Here is a 17,129-nt window from a genome sequence, read left to right as displayed (position 1 = left end):
TCTTGTTCTTGTATTTTAATCTGTGATAATTTTCTGCATTGTATTTGTGTTTTTATGTAAGCGTCTTTGAGCACTTGAAAAAGCGCGTTACAAATAAAATTTATTATTATTATTAACGTAATTTTGTGGCAGCTTTACAAACCCAAAAGAGAGGGAGCATTAAGTGAGAGATAGACGGTGCAAAAGAAATATTAAGCAAAAAAAAAAGCATAGATCAGGTAAAAGAGACCAGGTTAGAATGAAGTAAAAAAGAAAACTGTGTGTCATTTTGAGCAACTTTGTCTATCTCAGCAGAAAAGAGAAGAAGTATGTGCAAAATAGCCGGATGCAGTGCAAAGCCATGGTGATACAAGTGTCATTCAGAAAAGGAAAGATGCACATGAAAGTGAGGGAGTAAAGAAACAAGCCAACTTGCTACAACAATCCATCTAGCACACGTCAGTAACATCCCTTACAACGATTCCGCAACCCCACTGACACCATTGTACTGTACACCAGAGATATATTCCCCTAAACACACAACAAAGACTCAAAGTGCTAATTGCATTTGTGTGCACTCCTCACTTCATGACGGTTCTCCCGGCCTGCCACCGAAACCACAAACAGCCTGAAAACTGAGATCCTGTGGGGAACCTTTCACATCATCAGCTCAACCTTCACTTTGCCTTTCACTCCACTTCCCTTCATAATAATCCCATCAATGATATGTTACCATGGCATCAAAGCCAAAGTTAGGCATATAATGATACAAAATAATGAATGAACCATCAAATATAGAATCTGTAAATCATTCATAAATTCTCAAAAAATCATCTTTTTCGAAGTTCAAACATGTGCATATTATGATTTGATGATACTTAGTGATATATTTTTTCATTTTAGACATGTTCGTTCGAAATGAATTCATTCATTCATTCATTTATTCATTCATTCATGTTGTTTCTTGTGAGGACAGATGATGAGCAGGAGAAGGTTAAGACTTGAATAGGTAAAGGAGAGAGCAAAAGAAAGAAAAGAGAAGACATTTTTCACATTTCATGGTATGATGACCGGTATGAGAGAGTTAAGTATGGTTTACCGTTACGGTGTGAGGTGGTATAGGTGCCATTGTGTGTAGCACAGGAAGAAAGGCACAACAGCAGGTTCTGGCAGGGTTTCAAGAGGAGACCATAACAAGCTATTTCTGGCCGTTTCCCCCTCTCAACTCCTCCCTTTCACTTTCTCCCATCCCTGTCCCTTTCACTACTCTTTCCTCCTTATCTCCCCTCCACCATTCTCCTATTTTTCTCAGCCCTCATTGCTCTCCTCTCTCCCCCTCTGCCTTTGCCCTCCTCCATTTTTCTACTTGCTGTTTCTTCATTTTACTCTCTTGGCGAACCCCCGCCCTTCCTGTTCAAAGCAGGTCCAACAATGGAGAAGTAATAATAATTTTTAAAAATTACAGTGGAAAGGTCAAAGCAGTTAATAATGTGAATTACTTATGATAACAATATTATGACCCAGGCCAAACCTTAATATGAGTAGCAATCTCAGTGTTAAATGAAGGTTTCGTAACAGTTTCGGCTGATATGAATGTTATGATTAGGCAACCAACATATACTGAGTAATATCAACTGACAGCTTAGGCTTGCACTAAAGTTTCAAAGGAAACTGCAGAAATGAGTGGCTGTTTTTCATACAGAGGGTGTTGGCATTTCTTATATTGCAATACCAAAGTTGAAAGACAGGGTTAGAGGGTAAAATGACTTGTAATGTGTCCAGAGAGCCTCAGACTGAGCAGAGAACTGTCGCCCTGTATCCTCTGAAACCAGTGGGAAGTAATACGAATCTTAATACCATACTTTACTCACCTCATCTTTCTACCACATTCAAGTCCAAAAGCTCAAAGGTCACATTCACACTGGCTCACTTGGCCAAATGCAAGATAGACTTTTGACTTCTAGTTGTTGTTCAATTCATGATAACTGATTTAAAGAGGAAGTCTGGTCGCTTTTCCGCTGTTTTGCTAACCCTCATCCTGGCCATGTGCATTTGTTTACATCGAAGCCAGAGAGAAAGCAATCAATAGAGCGGTAGATATTACTGTTATATATCGTATACTATGTTACAACATGTAGGCTATTGTGTAGTTTAATCTAGGGCTGCCCCTAAATAGTCGACCAAGCACTGGTCGACCAAAAAATCATTAGCCGACCAAAATTTCATTGGTCGATTGGTCGCAGGAAAAAAACAAACATTTGGAGCCGTGTCTTGTCAAAATGAAGCTCATTAGCGGTGCTGTCTGAGCCCCGGTCCCGTCCCACAGCGCTCACCGGCGGTCAGTCTCAGTGTCACGGAGCGGATCAATGATGGTCCCCGCTGCAGTCAGAGACCCGCACCCATAGACATGTCTATGCCCCCACCCCCACACCCCCGTCACACAGCCTGAGCTCAGTAACTTTTTACCCTCCTCATCTACTGTGTTTATTGGTGATAAACGGGCATTCTGCCGGTAATAACGGTAAAACCCGACCGGCTTGTTGTTGTATCTCGGACCCAACACGGCCGGAGTCATGAGCATTAAAGGAAAAGTAAGCGATCCGGTCGTTTTGGCTAATGCTGCGTTCCAGGCAGGCTTTTGAAACCGTAAATTACAGCTTCAAGTCACAACTTACGACTTTGTAGCGTTCCAGGCAACCCACTCGTGTTTTTCCGACCTGTTTTACCTGTGAAAGTCACTATAACGGCCACTCGTAACTTCTGACCCGTGAAGTCGTACCAGATTGAACTGGTATGACTTCACAGGTCGGAAAAACACGAGTTACGAGTTTCCTTGAACGCACCATAACAGTCCTCGTCCCTACGTCACCACATTCACGGCGTCCCTTGGCTGCACACACAGCCCTGCATGCCGTTCTCTCTCCTCATTGGATAAAAACTGTAGGATACGATAAATGTTTTCTCTTCGGCTCAGAGCAGAGCAGAGTGACTGACAGACCCGTGTTTCGGTCCAAACACTCTATGTAAGTGATTGCTGTCGGAAGATATAACTATTTAAGACTTATATTAACAAAGATATATCACTTACTTCTGCTTTAATTAATTAATTCTCAACCTGACCGCGGGCACAAAAAAAATTAACTTTTTTAAATTTTTTCTTTCCCCCTCAAGGTGGGGGGTCGATTAGTCGACTAATCGCCATAAGTGACGACTACTGGTCGACCAACAAAATCTTTGGTCGGGGCAGCCCTAAACAAGAGATTATGGGTTACGGGGCGTGTTTGTGTCGCGGTGCCGCAGAGACGAGAGCTGGGACATTGGGGAGGCGGCCCTGATTTTGCAAAGTTCTTCAGCCAAGATATGCAATAAGTGGCATGCACGTGAAAGGCAGAGAGTCTCCATTCTCCCTCGTAACAAGTTAAGACATTTATTAAACCATCACAATGACTCCAAAGCTGTTTAATTAAGGTAAATAAAAATGTAGCATAGTTAAGCTACAAATCCTGCATAGTCTTTAAGACATATCACCATGGCTGTCTCAGAAAAAGACAAAGTGCCATGTAAAAAAAAAAAAAAAAAAATCAAAGCCCGGTGTTTGAGAGCAAGTTATACAGACCTTTCCAGCTCTTCAGGTATCACATGACTTCACTAATTTAATAACTAATCATGAGTACTGTCAGTGCTAGCTAGCAGTCATGTTTCTTTCACTTGCATCCTAATAAGGAACTGCAACAATTCAGAGAGCACTAGAGCCCACCACATCTCTGCTTTATACCTCTTTTTCACTTCACCCAACTACCAAACAAGTCTTATAACTGCTAACAGTTAACTTCACAGGTTAGCTGTGTGAAGCTATGTACAAAAATATTGTGAACATAGGAAAGAAAACTTTGACAATCACTGTCATTTCTGGTGGCGCTGCTCTGTGGCGACCCGGGCTCACGCTGCTCTGACCTAGAATGTTTGTTGTGATTTCTTATTGTTATGTATGTGCGGGAGTTTCTTCTCCAGCCTATGTCGCTCTCCTCCTCCGATGCACCTTTTGTCAATCTGTGTGCAAAAGTGTTTCTACTGCAGTTACTGGTATTGACAGTGTTCTTTTAACTACCTGAATGTGTTTTTTTAACTACCTGCCTAGTGTATGTGGTTGTCGGTTGATGGGTCTGGCGGCACTGAGTCCAGGCCAAATTTCCCAACAGGGGGACAATAAAGTACATATCTTATCATCTTATCTTAATCAGAAACCTTGAAAATGATACGAAGTAGAAATAAACATGACGATATATAAACAAAACAACATGAATATTACATACTGTACAGAAAAATTGATTTTATTAGATCACTTGGGACAATATGTTTGGTCTATCCTGCAATGATTTATTAACTGTCTTGCCAAAGTTATTCATTCTAGGATCACTGACAACTCATTTTCAAGGCCCTGCTAACCCAGTCCAACAACATTGGTGTGTGTACTGGATTCACAGTTTCCTCATTCCCACAATAATTCTATTGCACTTGTTTAGGGAGTGTAAATATACACTGTCATCGTTTTATTACCTCAAATAGTTTGGTGGCATCAGGTAAAACCTGTTGATATAATGTAATAAGTTCCATATTATCTTACATTTGAGAGCTGTACCTGTAACATATGAACTTTACTTTTCTCTCAGGACTATGATGTAACATATTATAAATTAATCTTACAATCTAACATCTTCATCTTGTAATATAGGCCTAACATTTTACAAGTTAATTCATCTTAAATTCTGGAACTGTCACCAAAATTATAGAGTAATTATAGACTAAAGTAAGTAAAGTGATTATGTAATTCTAACTGACATTCTGACTAAAATTCATAGTGGTAAATTAACTTTCTAAAACTGATGAATCTGTCAAATCAAAACCGCGCCACGCACCGCCCCGCACACAAAGTTTTTAGGGACATCATGTACAGTAATTCCCAGCATAGACCAGAGCGGCTTTTTTATGCAAATGAGAATGACTGATGCATCCTGGGTAATTTAGGGGCAGCACCCAGCATTTTTACATTGCACTCAGTGGCTTTTTGTGTTTTGATGGAGCGTAGACTAACTAACAATCAATTTGAATGTTTAATTTTTTGTTTCTTTTGTAGCACTATGTCTCATAATTATTTTGACACCCTCTTTGAAACCCACTGTTCACGCTATCTTGAAAAATTACAATTAATTAATCTACCGGTATGCTCATTTAGCCTACCACAATGATCAATGACCCCACAAAGTGGCCAGAAATTTCTTACCCAGACATCTACACGTATTTGGTCGAATCACCGGGTAGGTTTTGGCTAAGTGTTGTCTGTAAATAGCCTGTTAATAGCCAACTTTTTGTTAGTTAGTTTGTCAAGCCAGTTAGGCTGAACTTTTCAATGGAGGGATGCCGGGCGCTGCCCCTAAATTACCCAGGATGCATCAGTCATTCTCATTTGCATAAAAAAGCCGCTCTGGTCTATGGGCCTTCCAGCCCGACAAGAGCCAGAGAATCAGAAACACCCGTGTGGGTGTGCGTGGCCTTCACCTGCGGGAGAATTCCACCTTGGCCCGGCCAACTCCATTATCTGCAAGGATCTTTCATCCACCAACTGTCAAATATTTTCTCAAACAACAGATAAACAAAGCAAATCTCAGTCAATAAGAAAAGGCGCATCTGACTCTGTCCAAAATCCAAAATGTGCATCACTGCTCAGCCTACGCAGGCTTTTAATCTTTGCAGATGTTTACTCTACTTTTGGCTCAAAGGCACCAGCTTTCCATTTTTAGCACACTTGTAATCTGAGTGATTAATCTAGTTCTTCTTCTGGATCTTTTTCACTTGATGAACTTTCTTTCTGGTCTCTTGTTTGTTGGTTTTGCCACTGTGACTGCTGCTGATAAGGCATATTCCCCCAAATCTTATAAACGGTCTTAGAACACATCTATCAAAGCATTAGCAGCGAGATAAGCATTAGCATCAGCTCTTTCTTGAGAACAAATTAATCAAGAAAATAACTAAAATTACAACACATAGGCCTTTTTTCAATCCTTTATCCTTCAAGTCTCTGAGTAACAGTCCACATAGCCTCCCGACAGCATCTTTTTACATGCTCAGAAATTTCACGAGTCTTATATGATGCTAAATGTTAACTGTGATATTAACAATGCAGCCACCCAAGGACAAACGCCAAGAAATATGAAGTAGTGAAAAGGAATTCATCAGAAGCCAATTCAATTCTCAGGCCACCATTAACCTAAAAGCAGATTACTGCTTTGTAACCCTAGAATCAATCATTTCACTAGAGAGCAATTCAAGCTCAGCTAAGACTCTACAACTTGTGATGTTATCTGAGGGAGATGGCGATTAGCTTCATTAACTCATTCATGTTTAAATTCACAAACACCGAAAAGAAACTCTCAGCCTTTGCAGTTGAGCTACACCCACACATGCAAACACACACACACAGAAAAAAACTGCCATTTACTGCTGGATCTTACACACACGTTTCTAGCTAGCTGTATCATGAACACAAGTCAACACACCCACAGGCACACATGTGCGTGCACACACAAATCCAGCCCGACTGGCTGGCAGCTCCAACGGGCTCATAATGGTTGCCTTGTCAGCCTGCTTCCTTCTTTTGCCTCAGTAACAGCTCTCTGCCTTTTCCTGCCAAGCTTTACTGTTTGTTATCAACCTTTTCAGTGACACGGTACATTTCCAAGATGACACACACACACACACACACTACCTATCAGAGTATAGTGATTGTTACAAGATCAGAAACAGAATTTCCTAGCTAAATGCTTAAAAGGTTTCTAAATATCTTAAAGTGGATGACATTTCTAGGCTCATGAGAGAATTTTCTTTAACTTTAACAAAGTTGCTCTGTATAATTTAATTTTTACACATCAGAATCACTGTGTTCAACAAGACCATCTTGTTCTCTAGAACAGGAGACCTCAGTGACAGACTCTCTTTTTTCTTTATTCACTCTTACTATTTTTAACCCAGCCACACCCTTTGCTCGTGATTTCTCGTCTCTTTATGTCTTTGTTTTGTGTGTTTTGTTGTAATTCTTGCTTTGTAAATCTTATCTTTGGTTTCTTGGATTATCTTCTGACAGCACAGGACAGAAGAAAAGAAATGGAGCACTATTGTGTAGGTCACCATGACAACAAACCCTCATCATTTGCAGCATTTCTTTTTGGTCTTTTTGGTGATATTCATGCAAATATTTTGCCGTTAATTCTGCCTGATACAGATGTGAAAGTTAATTCTGGTTTTCAATTAAATATAAATATTTTAGACATGAATAAGATTTTTTTTTTGTATATAAAAAAAAAAGATTTAGAAAATTACAGGACACATTGGTCATTTCAGGTTAATTGTATCACTGGGCTGTTCAGTGTAACACTTACATATTCAAAGCACTGAACTGTAAAATATTTTTCTACATAGTATTCATAACTATATAAGGTGTTAAAGTAGCCTATATAATGTCTCATATCTTCAAATTGTCTGCTTTATCCAACAGATACTCAATTCACAATATAAAGAAAGGGCAGTTATTGTTCACACCCAAAATTTCTATTTGATCTTTTGACACTTGTGCATTTTTTCCTTGAATGAAACCTGGCATAAAATAGTAAAAAAGAATAGTATCATGTGTTTTTTTTTTTTTAACCTAGTTGCTTGTTTCGTTAAGGAAAAAAATAGAAAAAGCAGATATTTATGTGGTGATAAGATGCAGTGAAGTTGAATCTAAATCTTTCACAGCCACAGGAGTTAGAGCTCAGAGCTTTACCAACATAGCTTTTAACACCCAAAGTGATAAACGCAGTTATCTTAATGTAGTCTGGGTGCGACCTGCAAATTTGGGGCCAAATGCCTGTGAGGGGCCTGCATGGCTGTTTGTCACAGTTCAAAGCAGAAACACAGCATCTGATAAGAATATCTATGTCAATCCATGTGTAAAAATGTGCACACAGGAAACCTATGCCTGTCCTTTCTTCCTCCTCTACCACTCTCCAGCTGAATGGTCTGGCCTGGGCTGCCAGCTGGGCGCTGCGTGCACCTCACAAGGGAGAGGAAGACACAGCCAGACACAGCCAGAGAGCATTCAGGCTTGCAGCACAGTCCCCTTTCGACGCGCCTCACAGCAGTAATTTCAGCCAGGCAGGGACACCAGAGAGAAACAGGGAGACAGAAAAGAAGAAAAGGAGAAAGAAAAGCTGAACTAACACAAGGTCAGTCACAAGGTATGGTGGAGAAGGAAAGAGAAAGAAAAGAACTGAAAGGGGGACTGAATGATCAGAGCCAAGATGCACGACTCCAGGAAACACATACACACACAAACACACACAAACAGACGCATGCAGAACCTAATTTAAATCTTATTTGTCCTGTGTGATCACTGAATAACCACCTCAGTTCAGGTCCACATGTAGAGCACAGGCTCCTACTTGGCTAACCAGAAACCTCTGCATGTCTCAAACTCAACAACATAATAGTTTTGCATGAGAAGAAGAAAGAAAATCAACTCCACACACACAGAACAGGCCTGGCTACAACAACACCCTCGACTGTGAAATACTGAGCCGCACAATGTGTGGTTATTCACAGACATTTATTTATCAGTAGATTATAAAGAAGCTCATAAAAGAAACTTGACACCTGTGTGTGTGTGTGTGTAAGTGAATATGAGCTCCAACAACAAACAGTTGTTAAGGGTGTAGAGGCCTTCAGACGCTGGAATTGAAAGCAGCGAGTGCCACTTACACAAGGTTAAACTTACAGTAAGACTCAGCTGATCATACACACATTATGTGTGAATTACGGATATTTGAATGTTTTATTTTCATTCTCGAAATAACCAGTACATATGGAGACAGTAAGTTGTATAAATGTTGATATTAAAGTTGACCAAGAGCACGGGGTGACTGCAATAGGAACTGGACAAACTAATGATACATTTAGGGTGTGACATGTTAGTCTGGTATTACACAATTCCTGCCACTGGTTGTTCAGAAAGCATCTAACCTGATGACAGAAATATCTCTGGGTAAAGTAAAAACCAGCTCAAAAGATAATCTGTCCTTTTCCTAAAACTAATAAAATACAAATAGCAGAATAATCAAAAGGCAATAAGTGATAAACATTGATTACATTTCTGCCCCCCTGGAGGAAATGACTGGAGGCCTGAATAATTAGAAGGACTGATTAATATTAAATAGACGATAAGCTCAGGATAAGTCACTGAATATTACCAAAGCAATTATTGACTTTTCTGAGCTGAAATATTAGCAGTGTTTGTTAATCCACAGCTCCATGCACATCAACAGAGATCACCTACAGGAGGGATTTTAGATGCAGCCTGGTATATTGTATGCACCGCGGTGAAGCAGGTTAAGTCACATATTGATCAAAAAGGTGTGAATACAACGGCTGGTCCTTCACAGAATCCAGACCTTAACAGGTTCACACCACTCTGTGCCAAGACTCTACCCACAATGCCTCCAAACAATGTTATCCACATTTGTGGTAAATAAACAGATAACTGTCTGGTTTGAAAGAACCAATTCAGCAGTTCAGGCAGAAAGCTGAATCAGCACAACAGTGCACTTAATTTCCATGTTGTTGGACAGTACACAAATACCCACAGCTACTCATGATGCAACCATTGCATATTTGCAAAAAAAACAAAAAAAACAATGCGTCCTCCAAACTCATTGTGGATGTTTTGAAATTCAACTGTGATTTATGAGTCAACAATAAGCGAGGAAGACGTTTTGCAGGCGTTACTGAGTGTGTTGACTAATTCTCTGAGCACTTTTGCAACTCCTCTCTTAGCTATGAAATGAATTTCCATGCGTTTCGACCCCACATGGTCTCCTTTCATCCCATCCACAGCAGCTGGATGAAGGAACTACTAATCCACTACAGTTGAAGCCAGCCCCCCACCCACACCCACACCCACCGCTGCCGCCATTCAGTCTCCACCAGCTCCCCAAGTAACAGGTGCATTTCAGACCATTTGGGGCTCAGTCTAAAATCAGTTACAGACCAAGTTATAATAGGAGTGATACCAGGGAGGACACACTAGGAGAAAATGTGCAACAGCTCAACAGCAAAATGGATCAATTAGTGCTGGCATCTTTGGGCTGGACCAAGGATTTATAGTACTGTATTGGTTCATAAGTCCTGTATTTTATTATGGATCATTTGGCAGTTGTACTATAAGTAGAGGCTGAGATGTTGATCTGAACATAAAAAAAATTAAAAACGTGTAAGTTGTTACATCTACTGAGGCCAGTTTTCAAGAATGCATCTTAGAGTAACATATGAATCAATGATAATGATTGAAAATACTCATACTGCTTTAAAAACACACAATAAAGAATATATTTGAAGAACCATTGACCTTTGTACTAACTTTGTGCCAACCTATTTTTTTATTGTAAATATTTGCCAAATCCGAGTGTTGTTTTTATGCGTGCATCACCTGATGAGGTTCAACTGCAAGACCTGTGCTTCAAGAAACAGACCAAGAACAAAGAGCCGAGTGAAGTGGCAGTTGGCACATCTGGCCCAAAGTTACCATACATGTTGTCCACTGTTGATAACTATTCAAATTCACAACAATACAAAAGCTACTGGTTCTGGCTATTCCCTGCGGCAATAACAACCTGACAACAGCTAGTTTGCTGCTACTACTTATTATGTCTCCTTGCTAATAACAGAAGGGAGAGGATGCTGTCTGGCAGGGTCAGGGTCAGCGGGGTTAGATTGAAGATTATAAGGTATTAGCAAAAAGCAGTTTTTCATACAGTTGTATATCTTGTTTGCATGTGTTACGTGACTTCGTTATTGTCATGTGAACTAGAGGCACAGGTAAAGTCAATGAACAGGTTTCATTTAACACAATAATTAAGCACCTCCAGGCAATGTCTGACACAAGAGGACTCACAAACCCTGATTGTCAAGACATGTGTGTTTGTAGCCTACTGTTGTTAGGATTATTCAAAACAGTGGCTGTTGGTCCCTCCCTTTATCATGTGACAATAACAAAACTTCCACTGACAAAAAAATGAATGGATTAAATGTTCATTGTGTCTGAGGACTTGACTTTAGGAAGAAAACGAGGCAGAAGGTAAGTCCACCAGTAAACATCTGTAAGGCAGTTTGTACTAATTGCTACTATCTTAAACAAATATTCACTAGTGTCAACACCTGGATACACAACTAAAGGCTTTCATCTTGCCATCTTGCTATGACAATCCAAACAGCATAAATGTTACCTAAACCAATCTAAAAATCATACTGACCTACAGTAACTTACTTCATCCAATCCTAATCTGTCTTTATTACCTAGCCTATAGCCTAATAAAAATGCACATGTGTTGCTATCAGGAAGTGTCACTGCACGACACAGGAAACAGAATGGTTAACTGTGCATTGTGGGGTATTTCTGTATGAATCAATACACCATAGATAAATGACAACAACTTGCAGTGACCATAATCACTAACGTTAGCATGAGCCCGTGCAGACAGCGCGTGTTGAAAACGAAAACAGAGCACACCCAGCTGTCACTCCGCCCTCAGCTTTAGGTATGAACAGTGACACACAAAACACTATAGACACACAAAATGTGTCACACTAGTCACAACGACACTAGAGTGGTTTCACACCAAGTCACTAATATTTGAGGCACAGCACTGATATGATGGTATACATTAATTGGCTTTATGGAGACACCACTTAATCGGGTTACAAGCTGCTACATGTCCAATGTCCAGCCTCACAGGGCCATGGTGTGTTTTAAACGCCACATTTGGATAGATAGATAGACAAGTTATCCCGGGTTAAATCGTGTTTGCTCGATAAATGTAGAGGAGGTTAATGTAGCTAGCTCTGCTGATAACTTACTGCCTCACTTAGCCTTGACCAACCTGCCACCAACGTTAGCTAAGGTAGCTATTCATCAGTCATCGATTCACCGTCCGACAAAAATGTTAAAACTACACAGTGACCAATTAGCGAAACTATTCCGGCACCACGAAGCAATTATTTCAACCTGCTGTGTGAAAAGTGTTGCCAATAATGTAGTGAATAAACCCCGTTGACTGGCCCTCGCTTGGAGAGAGCCTTGATACAGGCCATATCACTGTGTATAGCAGGGCAGGCTAACGTGTGCTAGCCCTGCTACCCTGAGAGTTACAACCCAGAAAAAGGTTTATTTCTCCACACCTGAAGGGACAGTCGCATTTAACTGTGTCAGTGAAACGCGAGTGCAAGTGTAAAAACAGCTTACCTTTAATCCCACTGTTGTATTTATTCCAATGGCGGTGGGCACAACATTGCACTGTCCCAGTAACATCAGCAGCCCAACAGCATCCAGCCGAGCTGTAAACACAAGCCCGACCAACCCGCTGACATCCGCACTGCGCATGCGCCTGTCACTGCCCCCTCTCGCCTGTGCTGGGGAGGAGGGGAGGCTTCATGACATGATGCCCCCTCATGATGTTTGGGTCCTGATCCTCAAACTTTTTCTCCTCAAAGACAACCAAAACTGACTCAAAATAGACATTGGATCTTGTTTTATTTTACAAGGTTATTCCTGATCCTGAAGTGTTTTGCGTACAGATGTTTTATAACAAAGTGTTTTGCATATAGGATGCTTTATTAAAGTTTATTTGGGGGGGGGGGTAATTGTGTCTTTAGAAGAAAAAGTAGCAGTTTGCATGTTGACTTAGATGCATAAAAATCACTATTATTACTTTAACATATTGCACAAACCAGCAGTTCTAACTCAAGTTAATGTAATGTAACACATACAGTATAATTCACTATTTTTGGCAACAGTTTGATGGGAATGCTATCCACATTCACAGATTATGACTTGAAAGCGAGGGTGGCTCTACTAAATCTTCCAACTATGCTTCATAATCAGCCACTAAACCACAGGGGTCAGCTGTGACAAACACACCCAGTGTCCTCATTCTGCTGTAGTGTCAGTAGCCCTTCCTGTAAAGCCTGTCAGGGCTTGTTGTTTCATCAGGTAATACAATTAAACAATTGAAAAGACACAATTTACAGTAACACTGGCCGTAGAGATACATCGTGCAATATGCACTTGTTTTCCCAATGAGATTCAGAGAATTTTAGCACCCCCTTGTGTTTTGCTTACCCCATTGTGATTCGGTTTTAATTCTACAACATGGTGCAGTGACAGAGGCCTTACACAGCCACCATCTTCCTGATCAGGAACTGAAAATGCCTTGAGGAAACGTGCTCAGGAAGAATAAAGTGTAGGAGTGATGCAACAGCCACTTTTGTTTACATAACTGAGCCAGTCTTAGATGGAGTTCATCACTGTGTCAAGGGTTGAGTCCTCACAGGGACTTCTCAAAGGCTCTGAGAGGAGCAGGAAGAGGAAACTGAAATTCACAAAGGACGACAAGAGCCAAGCAGACACTATCAGTTGTCGGTTTTTATTGTAGCATGCAATTTCAAGTGCTAAAATCTTCCTTTTCATAATTCCATCTCTCAGTGCAAAACACAGAAGCAGTATGCTGCTCGGCCAAGCTGTCTGTAAATCAGTGTAACACAGGTAAACAAGCCAGAAAATGCACAGAAGAATCAGTCAGTCAAACAATACTCAAACAGTTCCATCAATCATTAATAGCACATAAATCATCATCACCATAGGTTAGACCTACTCCATTCCTGCATTACCAAACAGTTAAGTAAAAGGGAAACCTTTCACAATGTGATATTTCCAAGGAAATAAATGGAATACGTAACAGTATTATTCATTATGGGGACATTTTAGATATGCTGTCTCTTAAGGATTTTAGTTTCCTCATTCTGAAACATTACACAACTGCCCCAATGATTTAAACATTTAAATATCGCTGATTATCACAGGTTGTATAAATGAGCATCTATACTATAAGTCCATCTAATGATGGTGCCAGACTGTATACAATGACGGATGTGTACCATCTCTTAATAGTTCATTTACATTTCAATCGAACAATAGATTCGCAAATAAAATGTCTAATACAGACATGAATAGTCAGAAAACATCAGTTCATCATATGTTTCACAACCAACAAACAGGCTTTTTCCCATAGAATATAGAATGATGAGACACTTTCTTGTCTAATAAAAAATTTCAACAGTTTCAGCAAACTCTCAAATTCAAAACAGAGAAGCAGACTTAGAATATACTAAGAAGGAAAAAAATACCACGACAACAACCAAATCTGGTCATAACAATAATAGTAATAACAATATAATCTCTATTAAACAATAATTAATTTTCATGAGCAAACAAGTAAAATGCTGCAAGCAAACTTCAGCACTTGACGTGGCCACACAGTGGGCATGTGCAGAACTCTTACAGCGCTGGGTGTGTTGTATCACAACTACAGAATCATCAGTACTCCTCCGCCATCACAAGAGGGACTATATCACATGCATGAGGCAGGATGCAGGGAGGACAGAGGCGGTGATAGAGGGTGAAAGAAAGTGGGGTGGGAAGGACGGAAGGGGTGGGAGTGGGTGGGTGGGAGGGCACACCCCACTTGGAGTGCACCTGCTGGCAGTGACAGGGGTGGAAATTAGTGCAGTGCAATTAGCCACTACAGCAGTGCTCAATAATAGACACTTTAGAAGGAAACAGGGAGTATCACTTTGACATAAGTTCAATACTCACAATACTGTTTTTACATACAGTAGTGCCCAGCCCTTTCCCATGAGAGCAACAAAAAAAATAGCAAAGTCAATATTGATACTGAGAGGCAAAAGAAAACACTGGCAAAAGTAAACACTGGCAAACAATATAATCAACGTTAAAACTTTGACCCATTTTGGTTTGGGCGAAAGGATCGGTTATCAACAAGTGAAACTCGGGTAAATACATCCACAGAATATTTAAAGTGATGACTATAGAAAAAGCCAAAGTACTAGCTGAGCAACTTAAGTCTTCCCTGAGCGATTCAGACAGACAAGGATCTAGCCTCCTCTAATGGAACAAAGTAGAACTACAAGAGAAGTATCTCACTCCTCAACTTGACTGAGCCTTTCCCTCCTCACATAAGTGTACAGCTGAGGAATATGAAAAGCTATAGGAACGTTGCAGGGATTGATTGTACTGTACTGTACTGTACACGACATGGCACTTATCGTTACATTACTTCAAAGCTGAAGTTGTAAACAGATGCAGAGCGACAGTGGGTAGCTGAGGCTAATTTCATGACTTGGAGCAGCTAAATCCCTGCGCCAGCTCTTGGCCTTTTACAGGTCAGAAATCAACACTATAAAAGTTTTAAATTTTTATTTTTTTTATTTAATTTTTTTTTTACCAAAGCAGTATTATCACATCCAAGTCGCGCTGAATTGTTCAGTCCAGTGCTTCATTTTCTGTACCTGCTTCTCTTAGCAGTATGGTGGAAGATAAGACAGAAACCACCCAAAAAGGTCACCAGTCCTTCATTTCAGTGTTCATTCTTGTTAAATTGGACTCAAAAAACCTTTCCTCATTTGTGTAGCCATTCTGCCATCCTCTAAAATGGGATTTAAGATATAACTTGAGGGGAAGGATGTTGCCACTTGTCTCCTGTAAAGTTTTTTGAGACGCTACAGTGGCTTAGGTGAGAGGAAAGCAAAGAGGGAACTTGAAAGACTCATTTTCTCTTTCTACACAAATCTCATAAGATTTAGAGCGGGCGTAAACAAACTCAGTGGAGTCTCCACAACTTTAAATCCTGTGTATATAAGATGGGTTGAATGTTTCATGCTAAGGTCTTTAAGACTAAACCACACACGACGAGACGCCTCGCATCTATCAAAGGGACTGAGGCGAGGCCGTTCTGTATGGAAATCAACCCATAGTGTACAAAATAACAGTGAACTCGACTTTGGTGGATTACAGCGTTCTGACAGCAGCACATCTGATGGCCAGCGAACACAGAGAAACATCAGACAAGATGATCAGTTTCATTGTGAATTAAAACATAAAGAAACACAACAAGGGTAACAAAGATCCTGATACAAAATACCCCGACGAACAACTTCACGGAAGTTAGCGAATGCGGAAAATAAACAAACCAAAACTTTAAAGAAAAAAAAAAACGTTAAACAAAGACACAGCATGAAGAAACACAGGAAATAGGTGTCCCTCACTTTTTTTTTTTTTTTGTAGGCTTCAGCTTGAAAAATCATGCATGACCTCTGAATATTAAACAGTACATGTATGTGTGACTGGGCTGGAAAGCGCGGAAAAAGCCACGGGATTACAAAAAGATGTGACTTCCAGTGTTCAGCTTCTGAGATCGCGTTTGCGTGTAAGATCACAGCTCTGATATGAGACGGGAGTCAGTCAGTCAGTCAGTGAGCGTGGTGGACCAACGTCATTGTAGAGCCCAAGATTTATAGGACACCAAGGAGAGAAAGGCCACTGTATTGCATGTTTGTCTATTGTGTGTGAACGACCGTTTGCGCACGTGTGTGTCACGTGTGTCAGAGGCAGGGATACGTGCCGCTAACGCACACAAGGATGGAACAGCAGTATTCGAGGGCTGACTGTGTAGTGAACATGGCTTGAGGAGAAATCTACTAAATTATCTCAAATCTGCAGCTCAAAGCACAATCCCCTCTTAGAGAGAATTGCTCTGTCTTCATTAGTTATGCAGAATGAGTCAGCTGAGAAAATATGTTAGTATAGCTAGTATAGTAGTTCACTTTGTTCACCCCTCGTGACTTTCAATCACCAATGATCATTATCAGATTCAGTTTATGAGTGTGTCATTGTGCTCTGTGATCTTGTGACAGTTAAGGGAATTTGAAGGTCAACATTTTTAATCATATGACTCATAAAAGACAAGAGGCTTGTTTCACTGTCAGTATAGTGAGGCCCTCTGTTTCTTTTTGATTGTATTGGAGGGATGGAGTTCCCTTCCCATTTTTCTCTTTGATGTTTTGGGAAATACTTATGAAACACAGAGGCTAGAAAATAAACCAATGGCCAAAATAAGTGCAGAGATAGAGGGGCGTGAAAAATAATTGGCAGATATCCATAAAAGGCTTAAAGTTTCCGAAGGGGATGGAGAATGCCTGGCTTGTTAAGT

The 17,129-nt window shown here is 40.4% G+C and overlaps 1 protein-coding gene across 2 annotated transcripts in view; it reads right to left on the bottom strand.

The window, feature by feature from the left end:
• Positions 1–12,403, bottom strand: part of rabgap1 (RAB GTPase activating protein 1) — a 77,204-nt gene extending 64,801 nt beyond the window's left edge. For both annotated transcript variants that reach the window (XM_085793726.1, XM_085793727.1), the window contains exon 1: positions 12,308–12,403. The gene's annotated coding sequence lies outside the window, so the exon portion shown is untranslated. The remainder of the gene's footprint in view (positions 1–12,307) is intronic.
• Positions 12,404–17,129: the final 4,726 nt, after the last annotated feature.

Source organism: Trachurus japonicus, chromosome 12 (assembly GCF_045865225.1).
Source record: "Trachurus japonicus isolate A0001 chromosome 12, Traja_1.0".
Taxonomy (NCBI): Eukaryota; Metazoa; Chordata; class Actinopteri; order Carangiformes; family Carangidae; genus Trachurus; species Trachurus japonicus.
Note: the sequence above shows the minus strand (reverse complement) of the source record. Positions and strands in the feature narration are given on the sequence as shown.